The following is a 19,560-nucleotide window of genomic DNA, read 5'->3' as shown; positions in this document are numbered from 1 at the left end:
AGAGAAAAGAGAATATAGCATTTTCAGTTGTTAAACCACTTCTATTACCGAACTGTATACTTGATAGCTAATTATGTGGAACAAAATGATCACTTATCCTTACATTCACAACTATTTCAATAAATTTAGCAAACGCTGATGGCATAGAAATAGGTCTAAAATTGTCTACATTATCCCCTTCTCCCTTATCTTTTTGAGTCACCGCCTTCTTCATATCAGTGTTTTCCATGTATTCCTTTTCCTTACCGATTCTGCAGAGAACGTCCCCATTCCTTATTTAACCAGTCCTCATTTTCAACGTCGTATCAAATGCTTCGATTCTCTTTTGCGCTTTCCCACAGTTCATGCTTGACTAGTGAACAATGCTGTGCTCCATACGTCGATTCTCAGAAATCTCTACCTGAAGTTAAGGCCTATGTTTGATACTATGAGACCAGAAATTCCGTCTTTGCAGTGATTGTCTGATTTTTATGTCCTTCTTCGACGGAAATTGATGAGTTACTTTGTTGCCTAGGTAGCAGAGTTCCTGGTCACCGTCCGTGATCTTTAACCCTGAATTTAAGTTTCTCGCAGCTCTCATTTGTGCCAATTCTCATTACTTTTGTCTTTTTTCAATGAACTCTCACTCTATATTCCGTTTAATTAATGTATTCCATTGAATTTATCGTGCAATTTTTTTCTCTTTCACTAAGGACAGCAATGTTATTGGCAAATCGTATCAATCATATTCTTGCAACTTGAATTAAATCCCACACTTTAATCATTCCTTTACTTCCGTAATTGTTTCTGCGATGTACAGATTGAAGAGTAGTGGCCAAAGACTACATCCCCCTCCCCCCCTCCTATACCCTTTTTAATCGTGGCACTTCGTTCTTGGTCTTCCACTCTTATCCTTCCCTCTTGGGTTTCGCACATATTGTACGTATGTTACCTGTCTTACCCTATACGTATCCAACGTTTTTCTTAGAATTTCGAACATATTGCACCATTTTACATCGTCAAATCCTTTTTCCACAGCGATAAATCCAATGAACGTGCTTCTAGTTTTCTTCAGTATTGCTTCTATTATCAACCGCCAAGTCAAAACTGCCTCTCTGGATCCTTTACCTTTGCTAAGTCAAAACAGATCGTCATCTAACAGTTCCTCAGTTTTCTTTTCCATTTTTCTGTATATTGTATTTTGCCAGCAACTGGGATGCATGAGCTGTTAAGCTGATAGTGCGATAATAGTCACACTTTTCGGCTCTTGCTACCTGTGTGGATGATGCTTTTCCGGAAGTCTGATGGTATACACTCTACACACCAAAGCAAAGAGCCGTTTTGTGCTACTTCCACCAGTCAGTTTATATATTCTGATGGAATGTTATCTATTCCTCATGCCATTTTAATTTTTCCACAGCTCTTCTAAATTCTGGTTCTAATACTGGATTCCCTATTTTTCCCTATCGACTGCTGTGTCTTCTTCTATCACAGCGTCAGACAAATTCTCTCCCTCGCAATGGCCTTCAGCGAACTGTTTACCTGTCCGCTCTCCTCTGTATTTAACAGTGGAACTGCCATTGCACTCTTAATGTTACCGGCATTGTTCTTAATTTCACCGAAGGCTAATTTGACTTTTCTGTGTGCTGAGTCAGTCCTTCCGAGAATCTTTACTTTTCGGATTTCGTCACATTTTTCATGTAGCCATTTAGCCTTACCATCCCTGTATTTCACACCACTATGCTTCATTAGATGAATATTGTGTTACAGAATTAACGCAAGTAATTTGGAAGTACTTTGCATGTGAGACACATATCTTATTAAACGATCTAAACGATAACAGCACATATAACGAAGCGACATACTACACAAAGACAACTATACGTAAACGAGCACTCATAGCTTTAAACATATTACAGCAATTTACGTGATTTCGCCGTATTAAGCAAGAAACGCTCTCCAAACAAATTTAGGCTATACAGTAACCAAGAACGGCTAAGTTCTGGATCAGGCAGTCACGGACTGCAAACGAAAAGTGGAATGTAGCGTGTGTGGGAGTGACCGCTACAAAATTTCATGCAAGACACAAATAGCACAATGAGATGTGGGACACACGCTCAACAATACTTCAGTTCAATAAAGAGAAGGCAACAATTACCAATCAAACACAGACTTTGGCTAGTAATTTCCAACAGATTTTATTTAACAATGCATGACAACAGCAACTTGCTGTTACCCCAGAATAATATATATAATTTCCCTAGAATCTGAAACATTAATATACAGACAAAAGGTCTACGGGCGTCAAACCCCACCCGAAACAATAAATGATATTAAAACACTCTTTACCTAAATCTTAAGCACCATAAAAACAATAAACTGTTTATTGAGAAATTTGTGGCGGTGTTCGTAGCGACAAACAATTCGCTGTAGAAACGGCTTACGAAGTCACCGCCACACTTTTAATAGCGGGCCGACCGGTCCGCTGGAACAGTGAACAAAAAGATGAAAACCCAAACACTCTGATTAAATTAAAGTCGGTACTTATCTTTATTAATGAAGATACAGAAACACAGTAGTGAAGTCTAGTTCGAGTCGGAGCGGCTAGGTCAGCGTCGGCTGACGACAAACAACAACTCTGCTGCGATGAACACACAACTGACCAGCAAGTACACAATTCGGTGGCGAGTTTACAACTGAGCGGCGAATCCAGAACTGTCCTAGCGCTCGCGACTCCAGCGCTTAAGAAGCCAGAAGCCAGCGGTGGCGCGCGCAGACTTGCGGCGATTTCCTGTATCGCTGGCGCTGCTTATGCGGACGGCGTCCGGACTTTGATGCTGCCAACCTTTTGGCAGCGGGCTCGGTTGGCATTACTGGCTAGGATATAACAGAGAAAATCTTTTTCAGAAGGAGGACACCTTTTAAGATATAACAGCAGAAACAACTCACAATTTCCCTTTCTGGATAAGATATTAAAAACCCAGTACACTGAAAGACATCTTTCAGGTACTACAAAATTTCTGTGACAAGTAATGGCACATCAGAGGTGTGCGGAAACGACAACTCAGATCGAGCCTGAATGAAAGGAACGGTGAAAACAGAATGTCGGTCGCCTCGGCGTCACCAGGAACAAATAAGAAAATACTCAACTTAAAGTCGCCGAAGAACTGGAGTCCACTGATAAACACAGCGACTGCGCTATCGGTTACAATTCAAATTGGCCGCCGCCAAGGCGTCGTCCGCCCGTTAAACGACTGGTTTCAACGGACGACGCGCACCGCTGATCACTCCGTTGAAATAACAACATAAAACCACACAGCAACTGAGCAGTATGCAGAGTAACACAATCCTCAAACCATTAGAAAAATATCAAAATAGGAATACGGCCACAAAGGACCCACAAGTCATTCATATTCAGAATTAACCACTTTAAAATATGCACTATTTTGCCGTTAATAATAAGAGCAGACAGGCTTATTACTGCCAGAGCAGGGAGTGATAATATACTCAAATACATCAAAGCTAGTCATAGTCCTAAATCACACACTCTTAACTCATTACATAACCCTGGAGCTGATTAACGATGTTATATATATTCCATAAACACACACTGAATGATTACAATACGACAGGACAATAAATTTTTCATCATTAAGCCCCAGCTTGTTTACCTCTGAACACATTACCTAAATACCAGGAGACAGCCAGAAAATCGAACTCGTGGTTATTTCGGAGTGCACAGGCACGCACTTAGATATACATTCGTTACCCGTGTCTCAAGTGTGTCCAAAACAAGCAAACCTCATTCACACAGGTAACCACTGTTCAATAACTTGTGCATCAGTGGTCAATACGAAACAGATAAAATGGGTGGCCAAACACTGGGATAGCCGTTAACCGCAAGCAGCACGAAATTCAGTATACATACAGGGTGGTCCATTGATAGTGATCGGGCGAAATATCTCACGAAATAATCGTCAAACGAAAAAAACTACAAAGAACGAAACTTGTCTTGCTAGGAGGGGGAAACCACATGGTACTATGGTTGGCCCGCCAGATGGCGCTGCCATAGATCAAACCGATTTCAACTGCGTTTTTTTTAAAAATAGGATCCCCCATTTTTATTACATATTCTCGTAGTACGTAAAGAAGTATGAATGTTTTAGTTGGATCACTTCTTTCGCTTTGTGATAGATGGCGTTGTAATAGTCACAAACATGTGTCTCACAATTTTAGACGAACAGTTGGTAACAGGTAGGCTTTTTAAATTAACCTCCAGCAGAAAGTGGGTTTGCAGTTATCCTGTATGTGCCAAACATTTAACACCACCCGGATATCTATCTTAAAAGACATCACCAAGCATCAGAGTAAATAGTCACAATAAATTCTCAGTCCTAAAGCAAAAGAACTAGTATGATGGCTCTGAGCACTATGGGACTTAACATCTGAGGTCATCAGTCCCCTAGAACTTAGAACTACTTAAATCTAACTAACCTAAGGACATCACACACATCCATGCCCGAGGCAGGATTCGAACCTGCGACCGTAGCGAACTAGTATATCTGAAATACAATTGCATCAACATCTACATCAATACTCCGCAAGCCAGGTGACGTTGTGTGGCGGAGGGTACCTTGAGTACCTCTATCGGTTCTCCCTTCTACACCAGTCTCGTTCTTTGAAAGAAAGATTAACGGTACGCCTCTCTGTGGGCTCTAATCTCTCTGATTTTATCATTATGGTCTCTTCGCGAGATATACGTAGGAGACAGAAACATTCTGATTGACTCCTCGGTGAAGGTATGTTCTCGAAACTTCAACAAAAGTCCATACCGAGGTACTGAGCGTCTCTCTTGCAGAGTCTTCCACTGGAGTTAATCTATCATCTCGGTAACGCTTTCGCGATTAGTAAATGATCCGGTAACGAAGCGCGCTGCTCTCCGTTGGATCTTCTCTATCTCTTCTATCAACACTATCTGGTACGGATTCCACACCGGTGAGCAGTATTCAAGCAGTGGACGAACAAGTGTACTGTAACCTACTTCCTTTGTTTTTGGACTGCATTTCCTTAGGATTCTTCCAATGAATCTCAGTCTGGCATATGCTTTACCGACGATTAATTTTATACGGTCATTCCATTTTAAGTCACTCCTAATGCAGAGGCAACACAAACTATGAATGGCGAGATTCATATACAGATCTACCCAAAGTAAATTTAAAAATTAAGGACAAAAGTTGCAAACGCATGACAATTCCTAGTGTTTAGTGTCTCTCAGTAACAGAGAGACGCCGAGGAATAAAGGGACAATGAGTTTTATCTCTCACAAGCGTTGCATGCTGTACGTATATGTCCAACTACACAATGAGAACTATCTGTTCAGTTTAGGACTTTCTTTCGTCAGCACCACTTCTGCTATCGTACTCGCGTTCTCTCTAGCCTCTGGGCAGATTTAGCAGTATTGCAGTGCGGTCAGTTAACCTGATAAAGGCTCCCTGTAAAAGTAGACGATATGTCGTTGGTTTCGCCACAATATTACCCGCTGCAGTCCCAAAAAATTCTGACTGAAACCGACTCCGACTGTGAACCCTTATCTGTATGTATTTGTAAACCCCTTTCCGCTGCTGTTGTCTGCCGACTGATCTAGGCACACTGCACGCGACGGACGATGTAACATCCAGCTGCATTTGAGAAAGGAAAAGTGACGCACCTCCTTTTGTTCCTCCTATCAGTTTTCCAACGAATACTGATATAAATGCTCATTCTTCGCCGTGATACAGAGAGGCAAATGCGTAAATCTTTTGCAAGTTGTGCTTCTTTTTCTCTTCACTGGTGATTAAGTCGTGTCATTTACCGTCCTCATTTCATTATCTTCCTGTCTCTCTCCCTCCTTCGTACCTCTTGTCTCACCCTGATCACTGCCACCGTCCATAATCTGCCTATAATAAATTCATCTTTATTTCTTTTCTTTTCACGTTCTGGTCTATCGATTTCTGTCAAAATTATTCCTAAGCGTGGGATTTTATACTAAATCTAAGCTATTTTGTAACGTATGTGTGATAACGAATGTAGTGTGTTAGATGTAACAGCGTGCCAAGTGGCCCTAATTTTTCCACAATAAAGAAATAAATACACATTTGTATTTCTGTTGTATTATCAGAATGATTGAAATTTTTAGGTGACAACATATTCACTACTGACAAAAATTAATTATAATTTCCACTTTGAGTCCTGACTTCTAACTCACTGTGAAGGAGAGGATCTATAGTCTGTTGCATTGACTTGTCCTCAGCTGGTTGTTTAATAATAGACTATGGTTCAAAGATTCCATAGTAATTGCAACTACACTCATGCTCATAAATTAAAGATCATTGCAGAATGTGGTGCCACACAACGTGGCACTACACAAAACTGTCGCTAATAGCATAGGTACATAAGGAACACACACGACACAGATCTGTTAAGTCCACGGTACTGGTGATAAGTTGAGAAAACCATCACCAAACAAATGTACTACGAAACGCCAATGTTTCCTGCGCATTCACCCCGACATCACTATGGGATATGATCACCATGCACACGTACACAGGCCACACAGTAGGTTGGCATACTCTGGATCAGGTGGTCTAGCAGCTGCTGGGAGGTAGCCTCCCATTCTTGCACCAGTGCCTGTCGGAACTCCTGAAGTGTCCTAGGGGTTAGAAGAAGTGCAGCGATACGTCGACCGAGAGCATCCCAGACATGATCGATGGGGTTTAGGTCTGGAGAACAGGCATTCCACTCCATTCGCATGGTATCTTCTGTTTCAAGGTACACCTCCACGACGGCAGCTCGTTAGGGACCCACTGCACCCCTTAAAAGGCTGAAATACTGATGCAAAATGACGTCCCGATACGCCTGACCTGTTACAGTTTCTCTGTCAAAGACATTCAGGGGTGAACGTGCACCAATCATAATCCCACCCCACATCAAACCACGGCCTCCATACAGGTCCCTTTCAAGAACATTAAGGGGTTCACATCCGTTTCCTGGTTCACACCAGATGAAAACCTGGTGAGAATCACTGTTCAGACTATACCTGGACTCGTCCGTGAACATAACCTCGGACCACTGTTCCAATGATCATGGGCTGTATTCTTGACACCAAGCTTTACGAGCTCTCTTGTGACCAGTGGTCAGTTGAATGCACCTTGCAGGTCTCCAGGTGAATAAACCATGTCTGTTCAGTCGTCTGTAGACTGTGTGCCTGGAGACAACTGTTCCAGTGGCTGCGGTAAGGTCCCGAGCAAGGCTGCCTGCAGTACTCCGTGGCCGCCTGCGGGCACTGTGGTGTTGTACACTGTGGATGTCCCGTACCGTAGCGCCTGGACTGTTTTCTGTTTGCTGGAATCGTTGCCATCATCTTAAGATCACACTTTGTGGCACACGGAGGGCCCGTGCTACGACCTGCTGTGTTTGACCATCCTCCAGTCGCCCTAGTATTCTACCCCTCGTAACGTCATCAATTTGTGTTCTTTGAGCCATTTTCAACACACAGTCACCATTAGCACGTCGGAAAGTGTCTGAACACTTAACTCGCTGTACCGTACTCTGACATGCACCAACACACCTCTGCGTATGTGGACTGCTGCCAGCGCCGCCGTGCGACGACTTCAGGTCCAATGCACCGCATGTTCATACCCCGAGGTGATTGAAACCCGCAAACCGCCCACCACAGTGTTGTTTCACTGTGTATGAGCATTACCCTTAATTTATGAGCATGAGTGTACATTATCATTTCTGTAGGCTGAATTTGTGTAACCTCCGCTACGTGTTACCAAAATAATCAAAATTTCTTACATACTTGTGCATATCGGTAAGTTATCGTTGTCATCAGTGAGTAGCCAAGCCTAGATTTTAAACCGTGTAGCGCATTCAGATTATCAGCAGTGTAGAACCTGATAGATTACAGGGCAAACAGGATGTACTGGGTTATCGAACGCAGTGCACTTATTCGATAGTTCTGACGTCAGTTGGCGATTGATTTGCTTGGTAGAGTGTTACTCAACACATCTTCTCATCCGTTAACGTGGACTTGTGACATCATATTATGTGAATACCAGGTATCGTGTTGATCAACAACTAAATCTTCGTGGTACTTACGTAAGGAAAACAACTTTGACGCGATTTTCATCATTTCTTTTACCAATGTAATTTTATAGTTTAGCTGTTAGCTCATCAACCAGTGTCATACCAAGGTCTTCTATAGAGTTTATAGCATTGTCAGAGGACATATACCCGTGGTCTAGGGTGGGTTAGCTGACCTCTGAAATAAAAAATATAAAATAAAAGAAATGACAGAGTGAATGGGTCATCGATGATCTTGGAAAGGTATCATTGGATGTCCGCTCCAAACAAATGCAAAAAACAATAATAATAATAATAAAAGATTAGCCAAAGGAAAGGGACTGCGTCTTTGATTAATAATCAAAACGTCCTCGGTGCTGGGATCGAAACTCACCAACACTTTTATTTTTATTAATAATCATAATTGGCGGCCGAAGACTTCCGGCATAGAAGTTACCCAAGTTTTTTAATGGCCTCGTCAAAGAGGGCGGAGAAGCGGACTGGGACTCAGGGCACACTCTTCGCCTCGAGGTGGGAAACTGCCCCTAAAGGCGGAAGAATGAGCAATAATCAACGGCATAAGGATGCAGAAGGCAATGAAAACCACTGCATTAAAGACACATAACGTGTATCCACAAGACATGTGGCCTTTGGTTGAAAAAGTGTCATGATCACTTCCCCATTGGCGAAAGATTCCGTAGTAGTGCCCCATTCGGATCTCTGGCAGCGGACTGCCAAGTTGAAAGTGGCAATGAGAAAACGATTGAATAATCAACGAACGGATAACGTTCTACGAGTCGGCGTGTAAGAATGTCAGAAGCTTGAACGTGATAGGAAAGCTAGAAAATCTGAGAAGGAAAACGCAGAAGCTCGTTCTAGATATAGTAAGGGTCAGTGAAGTGAAATGGAAAGAAGACCAGGATTTGTGGTCATATGAATTTAGGGTATTATCAACGGTAGCGTAAATGGTATAACGGGAGTAGGAATCATTATGAATAGGAAGGTGGGGCAGAGATGTGTTACTGTGAACAGCTCAGTGATAGGGTGTTCATATCAGAATCGACAACAAAGCCACGCCGACAACGATAGCTCAGGTTGTGGACTGGATAACGAGATAGAGCGAGTGTATGAGGGTACTGAAAGGGTAATACAGTACGTAAAGGGAGACTGGATTGATGTTGTAGGGAAGGCGTCGAAGAAATGGTTACAAGAGAATATAGCTTGGGACAAGGAATGCGAGATGAGAAAGACTAATTGAGTTCTGTAATAAATTTCAGCTAGTAAAGCGAACAATCTGTTCAAAAATCACAAGAAGAGGAGGTATAATTGGAGAAAGCCGGGTGATGCGGGAAGATTTCATTTACTTTACATCATGGTCAGAAAGAGATCCCAAACTCAGATACTGGATTGTTAGATATACATAGGAGCAGATATAGACTCAGATGACAATGTGGTAGTGATGAAGAGTAGGTTGAAACTTAAGAGATTAGTCAGGAAGAATCAATAGCCGAAAACGTGGGTACAGAAGTACAAAGGAATAACGTGATATGCTCGAAGTTCTCTAAGACTGTAGATACATCAACAAGGAATTTCTCAGTAGGCAGTACAGTTGAACAGGAATCCACCGCCGCGCGGAGTGGCCGCGGGGTTAGAGGCGCCATGTCGCTAATCGTGCGGCCCCTCCCGCCGGAGGTTCGAGTCCTCCCTCGGGTAAGAGTGTAAGTGTTGTCCTTAGCGTTAAGTTAGTTTAAGTAGCGTGTAAGTCTAGGGACCGACGACCTCAGCAGTATGGTCCCTTAGGAATTCACACATACATTTTTTGAGGGATTGACCTCTCTAAAAACGGAAATCACTGAATTTGGAAAGAAAACCGTAGATCGAGAGATGGTAACTGCGAAGAAACAATGGATAACAGAAGAAATTCTTCAGTTGATCTATGAAAGAAGGAAGTACAAAAATATTCTGAGAAACTGAGGAATATAAGTCGCTTAGGAATGAAATAAATTTGAAGTACAGAGAAGGTAAGACGAAATGGCTGCCTGAAAAATGTGAAGAAATCGATAAAGAAATGATTTATATGGATATAAACACCATTTATGACCTGCAGCCGTCAAGAACGAAATTAGAATTATATATTAATACCTGCAGCTGCTGACTAGCAGGTAGAAATGTGTGCCTTGACCGGGACTCGAACCCGTGATCTCCTGCTTACATGACAGACGCTCTATCCATCTGAGCCAGGCCGGCCGCGGTGGCCGTGCTGTTCTAGGTGCTTCAGTCCGGAACCGCGCGACTGCTACGGTCGCAGGTTCGAATCCTGCCTCGGGCATGGATATGTGTGATGTCCTTAGGTTAGTTCTAAGTTCTAGGGGACTGATGACCTCAGATGTTAAGTCCCATAGTGCTCAGAGCCATTTGAACCATCTGAGCCACCGAGGGCACAGAGGATAGTGCGACTGCAGGGAGTATGTTGCGCACGCCTCCCGTGATACCCACATTTTCACCTAATGTGTCCACACACTACATTCTTAGTGTCCCTACCCAACACACTCATTACTCGTGGAAGACATTCTTACCAAGTCCCGTAAGAGTTCGGGTAATATGCGTGCATCCGCACAGAAGGAGAAGGTCATGGCCGGTATTGCCAGAACTATATACTTATATGGATATGGTGTCTGTTCTTTCGGACATTTCCCGGTCGGAGCACACATTTTCACCTGTCCCCGTTGATGTATATCAACACCTGTCAGCAGCTGAAGCTATTAACACGTATAATTCTAAAAGAAATGATTGTCAGAAGGTCTGATTCAGAATATGGGAAAGTCAAAACAACCTTCGATAAAGTTAAAAGCGAGGAGAGTTACATAAAAAAGTGCAACGGGAAATCCATTTTTGAATCCAGAAGAGAGAGCGGGTGCGTGGAAAGAGTACACAGAAGGCCTCTATGAGGGTGAAGATTTGTCTGATGTGATAGAAGAAGAAACAGGAGTCAATTTAGAAGAGATAGGGGATCCAGTATTAGAATCACAATTTAAACGAGCTTTGCATGACTTAATATGAAATAAGGCAGAAGCGACAGATAACATTCCATCAAAATTTCGAAAATCATTGGGGAAGTGGTAACAAAACGACTATTCACGTTGGTATGTACAATGTGTAACTCTGGCGACATACATACCATCTGACTTTCGAAAAAGTATCATCCGCACAATTACGGAGACTGGAAGAGCTGATAAGTGCGAGAAGTATCTCACAATCAGATTCACAGCTCATGCATCCAAGCTGCTGACAAGAATAATATACAGAAGATTGAAAAGGAAATTTTAGGACGTGTTAGATGACGATCAGTATGGCTTTAGGAAAGTTAGAGGCACCAGAGAGGCAATTCTGACATTGTGGTTGATAATGGAAGCAAGGCTGAATAAAAATCAAGACACCTTCGTTCATAGGATCTGTCAACCTGTTAAAAGCGTTTGGCAATGTAAAATGGTGCAAGATGACCGAAATTCTGAGAAACATAAGGGTTAGCTATAAGTAGATACGGGTAATATACAATATGTACAAGAGCGAATAGGGAATAACAAGAGTGGACGACCAAGAACGAAATGCTCGGATTAAAAAGGGTTTAAGACAGGGGTGCAGTCATTCTCCCCTACTGTTCGATCTGTATATCGAAGTATCAATAGTGGAAATAAAAGAAAGGTTCAAGAGCGGGATTAAAAGTCAAGGTGGAAGGATATCAGTGATACGATTCGCTGATGACATTGCTACCCTGACCGGAAAGTGAAGAAGTATTACATAATCTGCTGAATGTAATGAACAGCTTAATGAGTATGTGTAAGTAGGCTGTTTAGGTTTTTTTATGGTAACGCCACCTCTGCATGGAAATCCACTACTTCTGTGTGCATTTTCTTTTACTGCTCAGACTTTGAGAAAAACTCTGCATTTTTACTGTGATGAACAATCTGGACTGTCTTTATGGACTGTGAGAAATTTTTAGCTTTTGACCAACATTGTATCAATAAGAGCGTGCATTTTATTTCTTTGTTATTGTAATTATGAAAAATTTTTTCAAATCTGTATTGGCCACTGCCCAATCCAATTTGTAAAATTTTTGTGGGGAGCATGGGGGCTATGTAAGTAGGCTGTTTAGGTTTTTTTTTATGGTAACGCCACCTCTGTATGAAAATCACTGGCTGTGCTGTGTGCAGTCTGTGGCTGCTTTGCATTGTTGTAATACTCGCCATTGTAGTGTTGGGCAGAGGCAGCTGGCTGTGAACAGCGCGTAGCGTTGCGCAGTTGGAGGTGAGCCGCCAGCAGTGGTGGATGTGGGGAGAGAGATGGCGGAGTTTTGTAATTTGTGTTGAACTGCTATATATATTATGACTTATGATGATATCAAGGTAAATACATTGTTTGTTCTCTATTAATATCTTTCATTTGCTAACTATCCCTATCAGTAGTTAGTGCCTTCCATAGTTTGAATCTTTTATTTAGCTGGCAGTAGTGGCGCTCCTGTATTGCAGTAGCTTGAGCAGCGAAGATTTTTGTGAGGTAAGTGATTTGTGAAAGGTATAGTTTAATGTTAGTCAGGGCCATTCTTTTGTAGGGATTTTTGAAAGTCAGATTGCGTTGCGCTAAAAAAAAAAATATTGTGTATCAGTTTAAGGACAGTCGTGTATAATTGTTCAAACGGGACGTTTCATATTACATAATCTGCTGAATGTAATGAACAGCTTAATGAGTATGGAATAAGGACTGTGAGTTTACTGAAGAAATGCGGAAGTGCGCACAGCGAGAAACTTAACACCACGATTGATCGTCACGAAGTAGATGAAGTTAACGAAATCTGATACCTAGGCAGCAAAACAACGAATGATGGAAGGAGCAAGGTGACATCAGAATCGGACTAGCACTGGCAAAAAGGGCATTCCTGGCCAAGAGAAGTGTACTAGTGTCACACGGACTGTGGGAAAACCGGAACAATCGAAGCATTTGAGATGTGGTGCTACAGACGAGTGTTGAAAATTAAGTGGACTGTTAAAGTAAAGAATGACGAGGCTCTGTGCAGAATCGGAGAGAAAAAGAATATGTGGAAAACACTGACAAGGAGAAGAGGCAGGATGATAGGACATCTGTTGAGGCATCAGGGTGTTTCCATGTTTTAAGTTTATCTGACTTCCTCTTGAAGTATGTTGATTTAGATACAAGGTTGTGTTCTCTGCAGAGTTCTACATGTCTTCGATCATTCTTGTTTCTAAAGTTATGTAGACTTCATTTACCAATTATATCTTTATATTTTCTTTCTTTTCCCAACTGGGCGTTGAGGTCTGTTAATAAAAATTTTAAATATCTTTTATTTGTTCTGTCCAGAGTTTATTCGAGAAGCTCCCAAAATTTGTCTACCTCGTTGCGCCCGAGACAGCAAGCAGAATGCAACAACTGACGACGTCGTAGTTCATTGGTGAATGACCGATCAACCTAACGGAATTCATGAGCAAGTATGTGCGTAAAAGCTAAAAGAAATGATCGGCAAATCGATTTTTACCACGTAGTGTGGTCCGTATACTACCCGACACTTCGCCTTTAGTCTTTACTTTACGGCCTCTGAAAAGATTCAAGAGCACATAAAAATTGTCTTCATCATCATGTGAATCAAAGAAGTCTAATATTATGAAATGAAAACCTTAGAATTAAATATACAGCATATTCTGTTTAATCCCAGTACCAGCACAACGAAACTTCGATGCTTGTGGTAAAACAACAAGTCGAGAAAAGGCGCAAACACACGGAAAGAAAAAGATTAAGTACGATTCTTTCTCTGTTAAAACAAAAAGCTACTCAGAGTTCTTTTCGTTTCTAGAAGCTTGGCCTAGTTGCAAGCGTGTTTGTCCATAGAACCTTACTTTGACTTGGTAGCATGCATTATTTTAAATACAGAGCGTGAAAGGATTCACGTATCATCACAATTACTACACAGTTACATTAGTATAAATACATTTCTTCTTTAAACGTTTTTATAATTTCGTGCGTGACGCTACAGCGTTTTTGAAGGGGACCGTAGGGAAAGTTATACATCAAAACGGAGAAAGACGCAGAGAAGGCCGAACCACTTAATTCCGTTTTCCAAGACTCTGTAAAAAAGGTCGTAATGTGGCTCCTCCTTTCAATCGTCGTATGAACTCATAATGACAGATATGAAAATAAGTGTCCCCGGAAGAGGAAATAATCTGAAATCGCTCAACAGGGGAAAGACGACTTATAGAATGCGAAGGAATTTGCTCGTCTTATGACAGCAGTCTACCGTAAGCTGCTGGAGAAATGAAGAGTTCCTTGTGATTCGATATATGCGTACGTCATTCCCAGTTTCAAGAAGAGTGCCGGCCGGAGTGGCCGTTTGGTTCTAGGCGCTGAAGTCTGGAACTGAGCGACCGCTGCGGTCGCAGGTTCGAATCCTGCCCCGGGCTTGGATGTGTGTGCTGTCCTTAGGTTAGTTAGGTTTAATAAGTTCTGTTCTAGGCGACTGATGACCTCAGAAGTTGTCGCATAGTGCTCAGAGCCATTTTTCTTTCAAGAAGAGTAGTCGGGCTGACTCACGCTACTATATCGATTACGTCAGTCTGTTGTAGAACTTTAGAACGTGTTTTATGATTTCCTGTGATCACTTTTCTGGAGACCGAAAAGCTATCTGTAGGAATGAAGATGATTCGGAAAATAGTGATCGTGTGAAACCCAGTTCCTTCTGATGATCCATGTGACCTACAACGTAGTAAATGCCGTCGCCCTGATCCATGCCCTGTTTATTAATTTCCAGACAACGTTCCACATGGTTCTGCAGTGTTGTCTAGCGAACAAAAGACTAAAGTACTGAGTATCTGGCCAGAAGCAAAGAGTTAGTGGCAAATAGAGCACAGCATTTCATTCTTCACAGAGAGAAATCTTCAGACATAGAAGCAACGTTTGGTAGATTTAAAAGCGGTGTTATAAGGCAATTAATGGTCAGACACTACTAGTTAAGAATTCCTTCTCTTATACCGAGTCAAAACTTTGCTCATACCCTGATTAGATATGGAAATCCGTATAAATTAAAATCAAGGAATTGAATAGGGGGAATCTCATACAATGATCTTCTGCTATTGATAATTATCATTGTGTCACACATTCACATCCCGTTACATGGTGTGGAGCAAACAGTATAAGTAGGGACTGCTCTCAATGCGAAGACCCAGGTGGCAATTAGCAGAATCCTTTGAACCTGCAGTGTGTAGCGTGTATATGAGTCATGTGGATGACAGTGATAAGTTATTAAGTGATACCTTTCTGAGGCTACAGATAATTGTATTACCTTCGGCTTCGAAAGCTCAAAAATGGCTCTGAGCACTATGGGACTTAACTTCTAAGGTCATCAGTCCCCTAGAACTTAGAACTACTTAAACCTAACTAACCTAAGGATATCACACACATCCATGCCCAATGCAGGATTCGAACCTGCGACCGTGGTTGTCGCGCGGTTCCAGACTGTAGCGCCTAGAACCTCTCGGCCACACCGGCCGGCCCGAAAGCTCATACCGATGATGTTTCGTTGAATGGCTCGCACGGTGACACTTGTTGATGGACCAGCATTGAAAACTGCAGCTATTTGTGGAAGAGCTGCACCCCTGTCACGCTGAACGACTGTCTTTAGTCGCCGTTGTTACAGTTGTTGCAGGATATTTTTCTGGCTGCAGCTGTGTCGGAGGTTTGATGTTTTACCGGATTCTTATTGGAACATCTCCACTTCATCGCTGCCTCGGAAATCCTGTGTCCCATCGCTCCTGCGCCTACTATAACACTACTTTCAAACTCACTTAAATTTTGATAACCTGCCAGTTCATACAGACTTTTTTCTTTTCCTTTATGTTTTTGTAATACAGTATTTTATTGTATGTAGCACTCAGTCTTTCTGAAATACGCAAAATACAGTAGTGATTTCGCGAAGCTTCAAAGCATTTATTTTATTTTAGAATAATACATTCATGGAAAGAACCACAAGGTTTAGATTGACAGTCTCTTCAATAACATTCACTTGGTACTAAAACTGAAAGAGTTAAACATTATATGAATGGTGGGCTCCATGTAGTTCCCAAGTCGTGCAGCGACCGTAAACCATAAAATTACCAAATGTGCAGCAACCAGTCGCAAAATCATGTTTTATAGTTTGACCTCTACTTAAGACAGTACTACTACTCAGGGAAAATATTGGTTGAAAGCACCGATGATGGCTGTTAATCAGTTGAAATCGATTTGCAAAAGTGAATAAATAAAACATGATTTTGGAACTGGTTGCTGCATATTTGGTAATTATATGGTACATTGGTATCGGTGACAATAACAGCTACTGGAGGCAGAAAGAAAGCTAGAGTAGAGTAAATAATTACAGAAGTACTCCTGCAGCAGCGAGATCAACGGAAGGCGATACTTTCACAAGATACACTCCTGGAAATGGAAATAAGAACACATTGACACCGGTGTGTCAGACCCACCATACTTGCTCCGGACACTGCGAGAGGGCTGTACAAGCAATGATCACACGCACGGCACAGCGGACACACCAGGAACCGCGGTGTTGGCCGTCGAATGGCGCTAGCTGCGCAGCATTTGTGCACCGCCGCCGTCAGTGTCAGCCAGTTTGCCGTGGCATACGGAGCTCCATCGCAGTCTTTAACACTGGTAGCATGCCGCGACAGCGTGGACGTGAACCGTATGTGCAGTTGACGGACTTTGAGCGAGGGCGTATAGTGGGCATGCGGGAGGCCGGGTGGACGTACCGCCGAATTGCTCAACACGTGGGGCGTGAGGTCTCCACAGTACATCGATGTTGTCGCCAGTGGTCGGCGGAAGGTGCACGTGCCCGTCGACCTGGGACCGGACCGCAGCGACGCACGGATGCACGCCAAGACCGTAGGATCATACGCAGTGCCGTAGGGAACCGCACCGCCACTTCCCAGCAAATTAGGGACACTGTTGCCCCTGGGGTATCGGCGAGGGCCATTCGCAACCGTCTCCATGAAGCTGGGCTACGGTCCCGCACACCGTTAGGCCGTCTTCCGCTCACGCCCCAACATCGTGCAGCCCGCCTCCAGTGGTGTCGCGACAGGCGTGAATGGAGGGACGAATGGAGACGTGTCGTCTTCAGCGATGAGAGTCGCTTCTGCCTTGGTGCCAATGATGGTAGTATGCGTGTTTGGCGCCGTGCAGGTGAGCGCCACAATCAGGACTGCATACGACCGAGGCACACAGGGCCAACACCCGGCATCATGGTGTGGGGAGCGATCTCCTATACTGGCCGTACACCACTGGTGATCGTCGAGGGGACACTGAATAATGCACAGTACATCCAAACCGTCATCGAACCCATCGTTCTACCATTCCTAGACCGGCAAGGGAACTTGCTGTTCCAACAGGACAATGCACGTCCGCATGTATCCCGTGCCACCCAACGTGCTCTAGAAGGTGTAAGTCAACTACCCTGGCCAGCAAGATCTCCGGATCTGTCCCCCATTGAGCATGTTTGGGACTGGATGAAGCGTCGTCTCACGCGGTCTGCACGACCAGCACGAACGCTCGTCCAACTGAGGCGCCAGGTGGAAATGGCATGGCAAGCCGTTCCACAGGACTACATCCAGCATCTCTACCATATTTTCAACCCTGAGCACGAACCTATGCAGGGTCCTCAACTAAGTACTACTAAAACCGAGTATCCTGATTCAAATGAACAATTCTTGCGTTCATGTGTTTAAAAGTGATTTTTTGTCTAAAGTGAAAGGAGTAGTAAAAGTTAAAGTAAGAGTAACATTTGGATGTTTTGTTAATAAACTACTCCAAGTGAAAAGGGAAATTTTGATAGGCTTTTGTTAAAGTATCTTAGTTTATTAAAAATATAGTTTTGTAGGATTACAGTGCAAGATTGTGAAAATATTACCGCTTAAAATACCTGCTTCACAGGTAATAAAGTTCAAGTAGATATAAATTTTTAATGAACAGATTTACGACAGTATTGTTAGAAGAAAAATTATGCGCATTATTAAAGAAGCTGTATTTTTGGTACCCAACATGAAAAGTTCCTTTCTCTAAGTTAGTTGAGCCCAGTGTTGTATTTTATTGTCTTGCAAAGTAATTTAATGAATGATTAGCTTTTAGAGTTAGTCTTTACTATTGAAATAATCAAAGAGCTTTGACTAGTGAAACTATACCAATTTAAGGGACCCCATTATATTCTCCACCTATTAAGAAAAAATTGAGCTACTACTGTTACTAATGAAAACTGCTGTATGTAGAGGAGGCTAAACAGTGTCTTTATGATGTTAGCTATCTTCATTTGTTTTTTTTCATGTCAATTAAGATAGAAGCCTCTCGTGTCCAAATTCAGTTCTGCACCTCATGGAGTGAAATTTCAGTCTTTTGATTAAGTAATGTTCTTGAGTGTGGCTGTCATTAGTACGAGCTTGGTGCAAATTTGCTCCCCATAATTTACTGGTGTGTGTGTGTGTGTGTGTGTGTGTGTGTGTGTGTGTTATTGGTAACTGCTGCTGGACACAGTACAAAGTGCACTTTGTCAGTTTGTATCCTGTTTATTATTCAAAGGGAAATCACGACAAAATTAACTTGAATAACCAATATTCAATTTTCTCAAATATGTATTTCCTAATTAATGTGAGTAATTGGGATGGGGACTTTTCATTTTTTCATTCATTTATGATTTACACTTAATTTCGCCAAATTCGAAATTATAGTCCGATACTTTATCCATTAGACACACGCTGTGTCCATCTCCGAAATCCTCTTAGAGGCTAACATTAGCGTGTTTCACGGCACGTTAGTGTTATATGTGGCTTTTCCCCATGTCTGGACTAAAGGTTCGGATATTAGGGAATAGTGTTATAGACTGTTGACGAAAGCTTATTACATCGGTAAGATGTATAATGTTTCTACATCTACATGTTCATCCTGCAATTAAGTGCCTAGCAGTGCGTTCAGTGAACCACCGTCAAGCTAATTCTCTACCGTATCCCTCACCCGCTCCCATATATCTTATTTTATGGTGATGATCATTCCTCCGAACAAAATATTTTCACACCCTGCGGGCAAAGTCGTTCGACTGAAATTTCATAAGAAGATCCAGTTGGAAGACAGTCATTCTGTCCCCTATTCCGCGGTAATAAGAAAAGAGCTGCCCTTCTTTCAATATCTTCGACGTCCTCCGTCAAGCCGGCCGGTGTGGCTGAGCGGTTCTACACCCTTCAGTCTGGAACCACGCGACCGCCACTGTTGCAGGTTCGAATCGTACCTCGGGCATGTATGTGTGTGATGCCCTTTGGTTAGTTAGGTTTACGTAGTACTAATATGTTAAGTCCGTAGTGCTCAGAGCCATTTCAATGATTTGAATTCGCCGTCAATACTGAAGCAGATCCCACACCGCACAGCTTCAGAATAGTGCGG

Source organism: Schistocerca serialis, chromosome 2 (assembly GCF_023864345.2).
Source record: "Schistocerca serialis cubense isolate TAMUIC-IGC-003099 chromosome 2, iqSchSeri2.2, whole genome shotgun sequence".
NCBI classification, from domain to species: domain Eukaryota; kingdom Metazoa; phylum Arthropoda; class Insecta; order Orthoptera; family Acrididae; genus Schistocerca; species Schistocerca serialis.
The sequence above is the reverse complement of the archived record's forward strand: the minus strand, read 5'-3'. Positions refer to the sequence as shown.